The sequence below is a fragment of the Monodon monoceros genome, unplaced genomic scaffold (assembly GCF_005190385.1).
Source record: "Monodon monoceros isolate NGI ecotype Baffin Bay Population unplaced genomic scaffold, NGI_Narwhal_1 Super_Scaffold_8, whole genome shotgun sequence".
In the NCBI taxonomy this organism is placed as follows: Eukaryota; Metazoa; Chordata; class Mammalia; order Artiodactyla; family Monodontidae; genus Monodon; species Monodon monoceros.
In genome coordinates, this window is record NW_021703785.1 from 13,046,825 (window position 1) to 13,061,945 (window position 15,121).

Genomic DNA, 15,121 nt, shown 5'->3' on the forward strand with positions numbered 1-15,121 from the left:
TTTAAAGACATCTTTTTTTTTTTTGCGGTACGCAGGCCTCTCACTGTTGTGGCCTCTCCCATTGCGGAGCACAGGCTCCAGATGTGCAGGCTCAGTGGCCATGGCTCATGGGCCCAGCCACCCTGCGGCACGTGGGATCTTCCCGGACCGGAGCACGAACCCGTGTCCCCTGCATTGGCAGGCGGACTCTCAACCACTGCGCCACCAGGGAAGCCCAAGACATCTTATTTTAATATATATTACTGATTCATTAACATTGAACTTAGCCAATAGCACTATCACGCATGCCTGAACAAAGATTACTAACTTGAAGGGGTGTCCAATATACCTAAATACTGAAAACTGGAAGTTAAAGAATAATGTGTTTAGTGCATCCTTTTCTTGTAAAAACAAAAATATGTGTATATATGTGTGTGTTTGTGTTTGCACAAGCATGCAGAACAGAGTTGAAATATAATAGCACCAGGCTGTTAGCATTATCTTAGGGCAGTAAAGGGGGAAATGGGGAGAAGAGTATTAACTTTTTCTTTATGCATCTTATATTTTTTACATGACACATAAAATAAACACGTTTTACTAATGTGTTTAAAATAAATTAAAATGTGTTTTATAAAATTTAATTCCAATTTATTGATTTGTAAAGAATAAGAGTGTTAATAAAATTAATAAACCGCTGTCTCTCTTTAGTTAGGCAGGAGAAACCATAAATTAATCTGAGGAGGCATTATATCTGTGACTACTAACGAGGGGTTTTAATGGTCAAATTAGAATTAGACTAAAATAATGCTAACAGATTTGCAAATCTTGGTAAAAGTTCAGTTTTATAGAAAATATAAATGATCAAAATGACTTGAGAAAAAATAGAAAACCTGGAAAAATAGTAACTTAAAAAATGAAAAAATGATCAAAGAATTACTTCTCCAAAGGGACTAGGCTCTGATGATTTTAGCAGCCAATGCTTTTAAACACATGATTTCAATACCATAAAAACAGTAGAGGGAAGGAAAAATCTATAAAACTACTTTATTCATCCCATTGAAACAGAAATACATATGTGTGTGTGTGTGTCAAACACACACACACATTATAAAAAAGAATGCATCTATCACCTTGCTGGGAAAGAAGTGTGAAACTAGAGAGCTGGAAACATTGAACATTTGGAAGAAAAAGCAGACTGGATCGGAAGGGCATGGAAACCAGAGAAAGAAATATATCACACACGGAAAAGAAATGTATAGACTAAAACCATACTTTCCCTCCTTGAAGCCCTCAGGCCACTTAAACTTGGAAGGGCTCATGCAATTCATAGAGCAAAATTTGACTTTGAGTTCCAACCTGAAAAATGCAACAATTTTAATCCTGTATGCATTGAATAATATACATTAATAAAATTTATAGAACTAATAATAAATAATAAAATAAATAAATAAATACTAATAAAAGTGACAGAAGTATGAGGAGAGATTGATGAACCTGCCAAAACAATGGAAAACTTTTCACCTCAAATAATGGATAGACCGCAGACCGAAAAACGAAGCAAAACAAAAAATCAGAAAAGACACACAGGATTTAAACAACACAACTAAGAAATGCAATCTAATGGAGGATATTTTGATATTACTAAAATACTCACCCACATATCTGTCAGTCAGGAGCCAATCAAGAAAAGAGAAGCCACATTAAGTCTTTAAAACAGGGGTGAGGGGATTTAGTGCAAGAAATGGGTAACATATGTGATGGAAGAGTTGCAGTGACAGATGTGTGTAGTTGAGCCAAGAGATGAGCAACAGCAGGAAGCCACCACCACGCCAAAGCCGGGATCAGTAATAATACACAGCTTTGTCAAGCAGCTTTACCGTAATTATTTGGAGAAGGATTTGGGGTCAGGGTTTGGTTTGCTTTTGCTTTTTTAAGGGATCTCTTCCCTTGCCCCTGGAGGAAGAGGTTTTAGGGCTCCTCTTCACAGCTGCTGGAGGCTGAGGTCCAAGGAGAGAGCAACTTAATAAAGAGCACGTGGTGGTCCAAGTCCGCTTCTTCACTTTCTCAAAAAACAAAAATGCCTAAATATATTATATAAGGATCATTCTCCAAAACAAATCTGCAGACTGAAGCAGCAACGTACTGTGTTCCAAAAACACTGTCATGCAGAAAGCTTAACACAGAGGCACATCCTGGTGAAGTGGCTGAACGTCAAAGATGAAGGATTTCTTCAGGCATCCAGACAACAGTATCATACCACCAAAATAGAGAAAGCTGTCAGGCTGGCCTCCAGCTCTCCATGATGATGCTGAATGCCAGAAGACGTCGGTGCTGTGTTCTCAAGGAAGGAGTAACTAAGAACAAGCATGGCAACATGGATGGACCTAGAGATTGTCACACTGAGTGAAGTAAGTCGGACAGAGAAAGACAAATATCGTATGATATCTCTTATACGTGGAATCTTTAAAAATGGTACAAATGAACCTATTTACAAAACAGAGATAGAGTCACAGATGTGGAAAACAAACTTATGGTTACCAAGAGGGAAAGTGGGGGGGGGAATAAATTGGGAGATTGGGATTGACATATACTATACACGCTACTGTCTATACATAGAATAGATAACTAATAAGAACCTAGTGTAGAGCACAGGGAACTGTGCTCAGTACTCTGTAATGACCTATATGGGAATAGAATCTAAAAAAGAGTGGATATATGTGTATGTATAACCGATTCACTTTGCTGTACACCTGAAACTAACACAACACTGTAAAGCAACTATACTCCAATCAAAAATTAATAATAATAAAAAAAAGAACTAGCATCACCAAATACCTTGTCCTTCAAGCCAAGAGCTACATAATTTGAGGGGTCCCAAAGCAAAATGAAAATGTGGGGTCCCTTATTTAAATGAATATTAAGAACTTCGAGACTGTGACAGCACAGCATTAAGCCAAGCACGGGGTCCGTCTCAGTGCAGGACCCTCACAGGCCCTGCTTTCCAGTATAGAGGAAACACTCAGGCCTACATACAAAGTACAGTGCAAACCCTCTTCAGCAAATTCCAGAGTGAAGTAAAACAAAGAAGTTAGAAACGAAGAGACTGCACTGGTGGTGAGCACTGAATTTATCTCTATGTAAAGCAAATACTAAACAACTTTGGGAATTATGGTTACAGAATATAAATATTTGACAGTTAGAGGAAGGAGAAAATTGCTAATGCACTTATCTAGCCCTGCAGGTAATCACCTGATACTGCCTAAAATTGTATTATGTATTTAATGAGACATAACGACTCCACACTCTCAAGATTTTATTTAGTACCTTTTCTTAATTTTAGAGGGATCTTTTGTTGGGAAATATCTCATGGAATGAAGAAACGTTTAGGTAAAGCTTAAGGGATCTCCCTTGTTTTATTCAGTTTCTTTTTCTTCTATTAAATTCAGATAAATTACATTTAATATTGTTTATTGAAAAATATATGACTGTTTTATGAAAGTCCAAGTGTTAATGATTGTTCATAGATGATGGGATCTGAGTATTTAACTTTCATCTTTGCCTTTTCTGCAATAATTGAATTCTTTGTAAGTGGCATGTGTAAACAAAAGCTAAATTTATTTTGATTTTATTTAAAAGATTTAGTCAGGGCTTCCCTGGTGGCACAGTGGCTGAGAGTCTGCCTGCCGATGCAGGGGACACGAGTTCGTGCCCCGGTCTGGGAAGATCCCACATGCCACGGAGCCGCTAGGCCCGTGAGCCATGGCCGCTGAGCCTGCGCGTCCGGAGCCTGGGCTCTGCAACGGGAGAGGCCACAACACTGAGAGGCCCGCGTACCACAAAAAATAAATTAATTAATTAATTAATTAAATAAATTAAAAATTTAGTCAAATATTCTTCCAACAAAAATCTCCAGGCCAGAGGATTTTATTGGTAAGGTCTAAAACTTCAAGAAACAGAGCTGCTATATTTAGGCTGTTTCAAAGCACAGAGAGCTAGAAAATTTCCGACTCGTTCTACAATATATCACTGACACCAAAACAAGGCAATCTATTACAAAAAACGATACAGCAATCACTTTGAATATAAATATAAATTGCTTGGAATATAAATGAATATAATAATGCTAAATAAAATACTTCCAGCAGGCTGGACCCCTTCTGACCTGTGTGTGCATGTGTGGTTGTGTGTAACTGAGAGCTATGCCACTAAGTTGGATGTTGAGACCGAAGCCTCCTTTGGCCTGGAAGTGATGTGATGGAGGTGTTCTGCACCCACCTGACCCACTGAAGGGCCTCTGCTGGACTGAGGGACACGGAGAGCCATGAGCAACAAAGAAGTCTCAGAGATGGGCAGAGCCTAGATTGGGTTCAAACTGTGGAGTCTTAGTTATCACAGTGCTTCTTCAGAGAGGGGATACTGTCCTGCGTCCCTGAAGATGGTGAAGCAAGGGGGGGGGGGAGCAATCCACCCAGAGTGCAGGCAAATAAGAGAGTGCGTTCTGCAGACTGTTTGAAAAACTATAAGAAAAACAGCTTCAGCTACAGGTTAGTCTGCTTTTTATTATCACCATGTGTTTCCAGTTCTACACAATGTCAGCGATCAAATGCTCGTTTGTGAAAAAATCAGCTCCTTTCGGAACTAATTTTATACATATGTACATTTTAATTATCCTTCATTTAATAAACATGGCATTTTACATGGAATTTAAGTCAGAGATCTCCAAGTCAGCCATAAACATGCAGAATTAGCTACCTAGGACTTTTTCAGAGTAAGTTTCTAATGGTCTGGAAACTTCGAGCTTGTTTCAGGAACAAGCTGTATTAACAACCCCGGTAGTGATATATATCCCTATGTTTAAACAGCAAATTATAAGTAAATAATGATACACAATGATTATGAAGACAAAGAAACAAAATGCTATTTCAATTCTATCAATCATGTGATCTCTTGGATTTTTTTTTGGTTTTAAAACTGTGAAACAGAGAACTCATTGAAAGGTGTAATATCTTGGGTAAGTGCACATTTTAATTCACATCTGAAATAAACGCATTTTTCTTCGTGATTATTACTAAAGATAATTTTCTAGTACAGAGATGGGGTGATAAAAAGGAATCTCTCTCAGTGTGAAACACTTGCCTGATACTGAAACCCCTGTTACAATGGTGACATGACGGAGAAATTACAGCAACAGCAGGGGAAGAGAGGGGAGGAGAAAAGTCTCCAAGGCATGGAGCACATTTCCTGTTCTTCATATCTCAGGTGACAGAAGTCAGTATTGAGCCCTCTGGACTGAATAAGAGCCCCAGATTATTATAAGAAGGGGATCCCAGGGAAAAAAGAATGAATTTCTCTTGATTAGTTGGGTAGAGGCTGGTGTTCTTGTTAATTGGATTTTCTGTGAAGTCTTCTGCTTCAGCCATAATACAGTAACTGGAAATGAACTTTCTTTCCCACTATAACCAAGTAGAAAACCAGACAAAATGAGTAAGGCAACTATGTTCGGAGACTGGACAGCAGGCAGTGCAGAACTGTGATTCCTGCAGTTAGGGAAACAAATGACGTGAGCCTCAGCTTTCCTCTCGGAAAGACTTTCTGAATAACAATGCAGAGAGCGAGGGTTGGGAGGCTGGTTCTAAACAAGAGCACAGGGGTCCCCTCTGAGGTGAGGGGACAGAGATGGGAGTTTGGGAAAGAAGAAGCATCTGGAATTTGTGGGGAAAGTATGGAGAGGAAAGGGCTACATAGAATAAAAGCCCATGTGGAGGTTTTTCCCAGTGTCTGAGGATGAATATGAAGTTTTGGATGCACCGAAAATGCTATGAATTGACCAAAGAACTACCAGGGAGCTTTAATCTGAAGAAGTCTCAGAGCTCACAGAGTGAGAGAACTTCTGGTGTCAACCAGCTAGGGTGGAAAGCTGCACACCCAGGCATTCAATAAAGACACCAGAAGAGTCAAGCCTTAGTGGTGGGACTTAGCTGGACCAAGAGGAAAGACTGCTTTAAATGTATGGAAAAAATTGCAAATTCTATATCTGTTAAGGGATTTGTATCTAGTTTATATAAATAACTAATGACTCAATAATAAAAAGACAACTCAACCTTTGCTAAAGGATGAGCAAAGGATCTGGATAGTCATTTCTCCAAAGAAAAAAAATGCAAATAACCAATAAGCACATGAAAAATGTTCAGCATTATTAGTCACTAGGAAAAAGAAAATCAAAACCATATTGAGATACCACTTCACACCCTCTAGGATGGATATAATTAAAAAGTTAAATAATAACAAGTGTTGGTGAGGACGTGGAGAAATCAGAACAAAACTATTACACGTGGGCTTCCCTGGTGGCGCAGCGGTTGGGAATCCGCCGGCCGATGCAGGGGATGAGGGTTCGTGCCCCGGTCCGGGAAGATCCCACATGCCGCAGAGCGGCTGGGCCCGTGAGCCATGGCCGCTGAGCCTGCGCGTCCGGAGCCTGTGCTCGGCAATGGGAGAGGCCGCGGCAGTGAGAGGCCCGCGTACTGAAAAGAAAAAAAAAAAACAAAAAAAACTATTACACTTATACTTCATACCCTGCTGTGGGAATGTAAAATGCTGCAGACACTTTGAAAAACAGTCTGGCAGGTCCCCAAAAGGTTAAAGACAGCTTATCATTTGACCCAGTAGTTCCATTTCTAGGTATATGCCCAAGAGAAATGAATGCATATGTTCACAAAAAATCTTGTATACAAATGTTTATAGGAGCATTATTCATAATATCCAAGAAGGTAGAAACACCCAAATGTCCATCAACTAATGAATAAGATCAACCAAATATGGTAAACTTATACAGTTGAATTTTGGAGGGTACACTCATGTTCACAGCAGCATTTATTCATAACAGTCAAAAAGTGGAAACAATGCAAACATCCATCAATGAATGAATGAATAAACAAAATGTAGTATCTTCATACAATGGATTTGGCCAAGAAAAGGGACTAAGTAGTTATATGCCACCACCTGGATAAACCCTGAAAACATGACGCCAGTCACAAAAGACAACACATTGTACGATTCTGTTCAGATGAAAGTCCAGAGCAGGGAAATCTTTAGAGAAGGTGGATTAGTCGTTGCTTAGGGCTGGGGGAGGGAATGCGGGGATGATGGGTTAGTGGGCTGATAGCTAAAGGGTATGGGGTTTCTTTTTGAGGTGATGAAAATGTTCTAAAACTGACTGTGCTGATGGTTGCATATCTGTGAAAATAGTAAAAACCACTGAATTGTACACTTTAAAGAGGTGAACTGTATGGTATATGAAATTATATCTCAGTAAAGCTGTTTTTTAAAAGGTCTGTTTTCTGAAGTCTGTTATTGGAACCGGGGCATGTGTTGTCAGAGAAATAACACTCTACCTGCAAGTGTCAGCTTCCTACGTCACCTGCAAAGGACTCTGGCCAAGAAACAGCTGCGCCCCTGAGAAGCCAACATTGTACCCTGAACTGCAGCCTAAATCCTTGTTTTTATGAGAAATCATGTGAGGTCAGAAGTCAAGAAGCTGGGGACACCCTGACCTAGACTCCTTCCCAGGACGACAGCTGCCTGTATGGATGGGCACTGGCGGCTCAGAGGTGCCCCAGGAGGCGGCCTGGGTGAGATTCTGGGCCTGCGGTGCCCCCCTCCCTCACTGGGCAACCTCCCAGAAGCCGGAACCAGGAGCCTCAAAGGCACCTCCCACGGTGTGGCCGGGCCACAACTGACCTCTGGAAGGCCACACTGCGAGTGTCCAGTTGGGCAGAGACAATGGATGGTGAGGCTACAGGCCGCGTGCTCCTTTCTGGGCCTCAGGACAGCGAGCAGTGCTTGTAGCACCTGCGGGGGAGGGGGGAGCCCAAGCATCTCCGTGGGTCACTTCCTGGGTCATGTCCAACCCCCAGGCTCCTGCCTCCTGGCCCTTGAAGGAGAAGCTTCTCAGCCTGAGCTGCCAGGTCTCGTGCTCAGAGCCCAGGAGACTGGGGGATGGATATGACCCAGTGGTCACATCCATACATGGTCCACATCACCGGGCACACCCTGGACAGGAGGGGCACCCAGCTGGTGAACCTGCATTTCTTCTCCTCCTAGCAATCTGGGGTCTGGCGGAGTCTGTTGAGCAATTCTAGAATTCCAGCCGGCCTCTGTGCCGTCCTCTAAGTCCCATTACTGGAGCACCAGATGCAGCATCTCAGGGTCCCCAGGGCTGACCACCTCCTGCAGGAACGCCCGGACACATTGCCACGTGTCCAAGTGAAACTGAGGGTAATTCTCAGTTAAACCCATCATGTCACCGCCAAAGCCCACTAAGGATGCGGAGGGAGGGTGGTAAACAAATAAAATAGGTCTAACCTCTTCTTTTGAGCTTAGCCTAGTTTCACTTGCTTCTAGGGGGCTGGGTGCAGAGTCCTTGCACCTAACATGTCAAATTAGAGTTCCCAAAACAGAACCGCTGCACCCATCACCTCGGCCCAGGGGGCCGTGTACAAGAGCGCTGAGCATGGCACCTCAATCCAAGATGGTGGCAGCGGCAGACCATGTGCAGAGATGCTGTGCACGACACTGCGATCTGAAGCTTGAGCAGCACAGCTCCGCCCAGCCCGCAAGATCTCCGCCCCCTCCCATGCTGATGAGATCCCTATAACGCAGCCCTGCGCTGGCCTGAGGCGGAGGAGAGCCTGTGCTCTAGAGCGGGAGCTCCTACCTCCATTCTTTGATCACAGACTAAAGCTTTCCTTTGCTTCTGAACCGAGCTGGGTCTCATTCTATTGGCGCCAGCGACACCGGCAGAAGTACACTTGTTGGGGCCTGACTCTGCAGGGTAGGTAACAATGAGACTTTAACCTGCCTTCCCTGATCAAGCTCGCTTTAATTGTGGCTACAAAAGACTTGCAAGTTCTCCAAGCCTCGTGCAGCCTAGGCAATGTTTGCCTGAGTTGTTTTCTAGGAACTTGGAGTTTTCTGTGTCCAGTTCGAGCTGGAGCCCCTTAAGACTGGTTAGTTCCACCCACCCTCCAACTGGGCACGTGTGAGTGTCCAGTGACCTTTTGACATCAGAGGGCCCCAAACTCCACCCTCAGCAAACGGGGCCATTTTCATCAACCCCTCCTGCCCAAAAGACTCATACCTTTTCGCTATCCAGTGTCCTTGCTTGGCTGCCTCGTGAACAAACGTTTTCTCTACCTCAGGAGTCTCAGCGCTGGGCTTGCTGTGGGTCAAGCAGAGCAACCCGGCTCTGTAATGGAGGGAGGACTCTCAGGGACTCCAGGCTCCCCAGGACACGGCCAGCCCAGGAAGGTAGGCCCCCAGGGCTCTCTAATTAAATGTCACACTGGCAGGCAGCTGTGCAGCACTGCCTCCAGCCCACAGTGCTGGTTAACCCATACCAGGAGGTGCAGCGGGAAGGCGGCCCCAGGGCTGGGCAAGCAGGGGAAGCTTGGCTCCCAGTGGAATATTATTTGACTGTAAAAGGAGTGAAGTGATGACACATACTACAACATGGATGACTCTTGTAGATGTTACACTAAGTGAAAGAAAGCAGTCACGAAAGACAACATACCCTATGAGTCTATGTATATGAAATGTCCAGAACAGGCAAATCTGTAAAGACAGAAAGTAAATTAGTGGTTGATTAGGGATTGGGGGAATGAGATGGTTGGGGTAGGCGTGATAGCTAAAAGGTATGGGTTTTTTGGGGGGCGGTGGTGACGAAAATATTCTAAAATGGATTGCGGTGATAGTTGCATAACTATGAATATAGTAAAAACCACTGACTTGTACAGTTTAAATGGGTGAATTGTGTGGTATGTGAATTATATCTCAGTAAAGATGTAATAAACAAATATCAAAAGAAGAGTGGGTAAGAGTGTGAAAAAAAATGAGAAGTTTCAGATGCTCTGTGTGTAAATTGGGACAGTCACTAGGAAAGCAGTTTCGTAGCACATAGTAAAATGAAAAATCACATACTCTATGACCCAGAAATTCCACTTTTATGTGTGTCATCTGGAGCACTACTCAATCTGTGTTTAGATAAAGGGCTTTGCACCAGAATATAAATCAATGCATCACTTCCGTTCTCTCAAAAGTCTTGTTGTCAAATGTCAAATGAACTAAAAAGTGTGCTTTGTGACATAGATGACCTTTTCTATCACAGACTCCCTATCTTGCCAAGGACTATAATAATTTGTGGGTGAATGGCCAGGGTGCGGACACACTTTAAGCAGTACCAGTCTGGAGAAACTTGCTCATGTGCACAAAGAAATATTACAAACAATTACAGCAGTTATGGTAGTGAAAAACTAGAAACCATCTAATAATCAATAGTGAATGAATAAATAAATTGTGGACTATTGATTCAATTAAATACCATATAGTTACTGAAGGAATTTAATACATACTTATATATGAATAGGTCTCAAAGTGTGGAATTTTGAATATATAAAGAATATAATGTCATTTATATTAATAAAAAAATCCCACACAAATCAATGCTCTTTTATGTTCCTGGAAGCTTAAAATCATTTTTTTGATGGATGAGAAGATATATAGTAAATTCATGACAACAGCTACCTTTGGAGAGGAAAGGAGAGAATTCAGGCTGTGAATAGAGAGCAAAGTGACTTCAATTTTATCCATAATACTTTATTATATTTACTTTAAAAAAAAATTTGAATCAAATGTGTCAAAAATGTTAACAACTTTCAATATTGGGTGGTAGGTTCATGGATACTTGATATGTGTTATTTGTACCTTTCTGTATTTTAAAATTTCTCAAGAAAAGCAACACAATAAGGTGGCTATACTTTTAGTAAATTATGGCTGCATGTTACCCAGATATCTGCTCCAGTTATATTGAGAAACTGGAAGTGTGAAACTCCACCATCTGTTAAAGAAAGCTTGACATCCACGAAAAGCATGGAAACGTCAAAGGCTGACGTTTAAGCCAGATAACAGAGCAGATATAGTTGAGGACATTTGGACAACTGTAACCATTTGGGCAACAAATCCTGGAAACAAAACTCAGATTCCATCACAGAGCTGGAAAGGAGCATTTAGATCTTCAAGGTGAAATTATCAATGATATTGATTAAGGTTTCATTTATGACTTTTCATTAATTTTCCGGCTGGGTGGGACTGAAGAGCTTTCTTTAGTGGAATTAAACTTGTTAAAAGTGCAAGCTGTTCCAAGGAGTCCTTATGTCTATTTCAGTCTGTTATTACAGGATTAAAGTGTTAAGTGTGGGGAGGAACCCAGCACCATTTGAAGAATCACAGCTTAAGCCCATCAGCCCCCCTCCACTAGAAATGAATTGTTTCTCTGACTCATCTTTGTGCAGACAAATGCGTTAAAAGGCACTTGTGTGACTGTGAGGTTATTTCCTTGCTGAACTTTTGACCTGGAGACCTGCTAAGTACTGACCATGGTGCTTGCTAAGTACTTCCTTTGGTAAATAATGCCCCAATTAATAAGTATTTGTTCAATCGTGAAGTCTTCTTTTTCCATTAAAAATATCCGATGTACTTATGTTCCAATTCCATCCATTGGTTTAAGGCAGACACATCTACCAATTATAAGTTACAATATTGTTCTCTATGAGCTCATAGATCTTAGAACTTTTAGATAAAGTAAAGCTTTGGACTTTATTTACTAATTCAGTTCAACCAACTTTTATGTAGTGTTTACTGAGTCTCAGATACTGTGTAAGGCACTGAAAATACAAAAATGAAAATTACATTCCCTACCTTATACTGGTTGTCAAATAGTAAGGAAAACAGGTATGTAAACATATAGTTATAGTTCAATGAGATGCTAAAAGATAACTGTGAAGGCCTTTAAGCCCCATAAGGACCACCTTTTCCTTTTTCACAGCTATATTCTCAGAACTTATCGTAACACCTAAAGCATTGAATATACTGAATGAATGTCTTATTAATGAGAAAAAGTACTGCAGAAGAGAAAGTGATTATGATAAAAGCTCTCTTTTTTAAATCAGATGTTATCAAAGACAGTTGGCTAATCAAAAAGTTTGGACAAAGTGAGTACTTAAAGAAAAGAACACCTAACGAAACTTAAGCATTTTATTTGAAACAAAACATCACTTTGGGGGTTGTTGTGGTTTTTTCTTTGTCAGTCCTCTGAGAAAGGGTCAAGCCTTTTTGCGTGTCTAAGCCCACAGTTTGGAAAACTGAGGCCTCCTTCTTGTGTCAAACCATGTTTCTAATGAATCTTCGATGATTCCAAGTTTCAGTGTATTTACAGACCAGTGAACCTGAAATGACTCATATGAAGCATCCAAGTTCCCTATCCCTCTAGATTTGTTATTGTTTTCCAAAGATACACCTTTTCACACTTCTTTTGCCTATTAGTTTTTGCATACTTTTTGTATTTTTGAAGACTTACCCTCAACGAGTCTTCTCAACAGGGCATTCAAATTGTTTTTCAGAGAGATATATCTTTCCCCATGCACATTTTCTTGGTTTGTGTAAGCTTTAATTAAATTACATGATTACAATAATGTGCACAACTGGTACAAGTGGTACTGGTTGAAGTGACTCTTGGTGAGCACATGCTGAGATGAAGGGAGAAACCAGCTGGAGCATCAAAGAGCATCTGGAAAGAAGGCTGCCTTGGGTGTGCTGTGGGCATTTTACAGAGCAAGGGACATGCTAGTTAATATGAAAAGCTAGGGATTGGAGAATGTTTAGAGAGACTATCTAATGTCAGTTGAGTTGATGCCACAGCCAAATTTAAAAGATGATTAAGATTTGCTAGACTAGGAAGAAAACTGTCCCAGACAAGGAGACAAGTCATGAAAAGATACAAAGTTCGTAAATAGGACTATGCTTAGGGGGAATCTGGTTGATTGGGATATATCCTAATAAGAGTTTTTTTGAACCAGGAATTGCTTCTCCAAGAGAGATACAACCAGGATTATCAAACACTCTTTATTAAGGTGATTAACTGAGATAATTAATATATTTGCTATCTGTATGATCCTATTATCAGACATACCCTCTCTGCAGAGTTAACATTTGACTTTGCATGGGGATAAAAGGGAGGAAAAAAGAGAAGAAGCAGGGGGAGGTAGGGAGGGAGTATATATAAATTGATTCAAAACAAAAACTTTCTACAAGAAAAGTTCTGACTTTTCATTATGTCAGAGCCTTACCCTGGTATCTTTATCTAGGGGGTCTTTCATTTCACTAAAATTGAAAGAGCAGCTTTAGAAATTATTTTGCTTGTTCACATGTATATTCATCCTTATCTACCACCACCCCAACATACACACACATTCATACATACATACATACTCAATCCCTTTTTAAAATATTATTTTATTTTAAAATATGACCATAGGATCTATCATAACCTCATAATTTCAATATTATAGTATTGTAACAAATGATCGTTATATTCCAATACCATATGTAAATTTCCATGAAGAGCCTTTCCCTCAGAAAAATGCTATTTCGTTATGAGGGCTCATGAGATTTGTAGAATTATTATTGTCCAATCATTAAAGAGCTATACAAGAGTGGAGATCATCCCTTAGTTGAAAGTTTTTCTTTCACTGAGAAGTTATAATTTTGTATTCCAAAATAGGAAGGTACATGAGATGACTGAAAGCTTACTGTACAGGTTGCTAGATTTTTTAAAGGTTTTTCCAGCAAATTCTTCTCTTACGGTGCTTAAATTCTCCTGTCAGAAACCTCTCTCATGTTTTAAAACACCTAGTTTTTGTAGTGGGTTTTAACAGGCTCATTTCAAACTGTACAGAAATATTTTCTCAAAAACCATGGAAACAAGCAAATAGAAAATAGAAAAAAATATTCACTAAATAGTCATTTTTGCTTTTAGAATTCCTTTATTGCAGCTAGAGAGGGTCTATCTTAATGCTTTCCTCAATTTTTTATGGATAAATATGTATTTTAGTTTCATTGTTACCAAAATAAGACACACACATGCTTTTAAAAGTTAAAATTTCCATTGAGAGAAAACAGCTCTTCTGTCCAATTTTTCCCCTTCATTTAGAAATCGTATAGGCATTGTTTTCAGGGATTTACCTCATGTTGTTTGTTTTTTTTCTTTGAAGTATTGTTGATTTACAATGTTGTGTTCATTTCAGGTGCACAGCAAAGTGATTCAGTTATACATGCATATGTATCTATTCATTTTCAGATCCTTTTCCTTTATAGGTTATTACAAAATATTCTGTACAGTTCCCTGTGCTATACAGTAGGTCTGTGTTGTTTACCTATTTTAAATGTTGTAGTGTGTGTATGTTCATCTTAAACTCCTAATTCACCCCTCCTTACCCCTTTGGTAACCATGTTTGTTTTCTATGTCTGTGGGTCTATTTCTGTTTTGTATATAAGTTCATTTGTGTCACTTTTTAAGATTCTACATCTAAGCAATATCATGTCTGTGTTTTTCTGTGTGGCTCAGTTCACTTAGTATGATATTGTCTAGGTCCATCCATGTTGCTGCAAACGTCATTATTCCATTCTTTTTTATGGCTGCATAGTATTCCTCTGTGTGTGTGTGTGTGTGTGTGTGTGTGTGTGTGTGTGTGTGTATCATATCTTCTTTTATTTGTTGATGGACATTTAGGTTGTTTCTGTGTCTTGGTTATTGTAAATAGTGATTTTCAAAAATATATGCTTTCTTTGACAAACATATTTTCTGACTGTATATGTAGTCAAAGTTACCGTTAAATTCTAAGGGAAAACAGGGAGGAAACCTCTTACGAGCCTGGAAATAATCACATCACGTTAAAACCGGCTCTTTTTCAAGTTTTCTACTTGTAAGCAGCATGAGAAAGGAAGATTATGTTGTATCCCCACCTTGTGGCTATAATATGTACCATGAGGCATAAAGAGCTAAAATCCATGCTGGAGATATATATTTTTTCCATTGACTCAGTCTAAAATGTGTCACCCAAATCATCCCCCTTCACCAGACCCCTCATCTGGCATACACTACACCACACTCATACACACACACAAACACACACACACACAAACAGCCTTAATTCTTGTTAATGACCTCACGCATTGGAAATGACCTTCCAATTTTCAGTGTGCTAATATTTATACTTCACGCAGATTGCAATTTGGAATATAAAATTCAAAA

At 40.1% G+C, this 15,121-nt stretch overlaps 1 pseudogene; it reads right to left on the bottom strand.

Annotated features, from left to right (window-relative positions):
• LOC114888406 overlaps window positions 1–8,277 on the bottom strand; it is a 43,715-nt pseudogene extending 35,438 nt beyond the window's left edge.
• Between the last annotated feature and the right edge of the window lie 6,844 nt (window positions 8,278–15,121).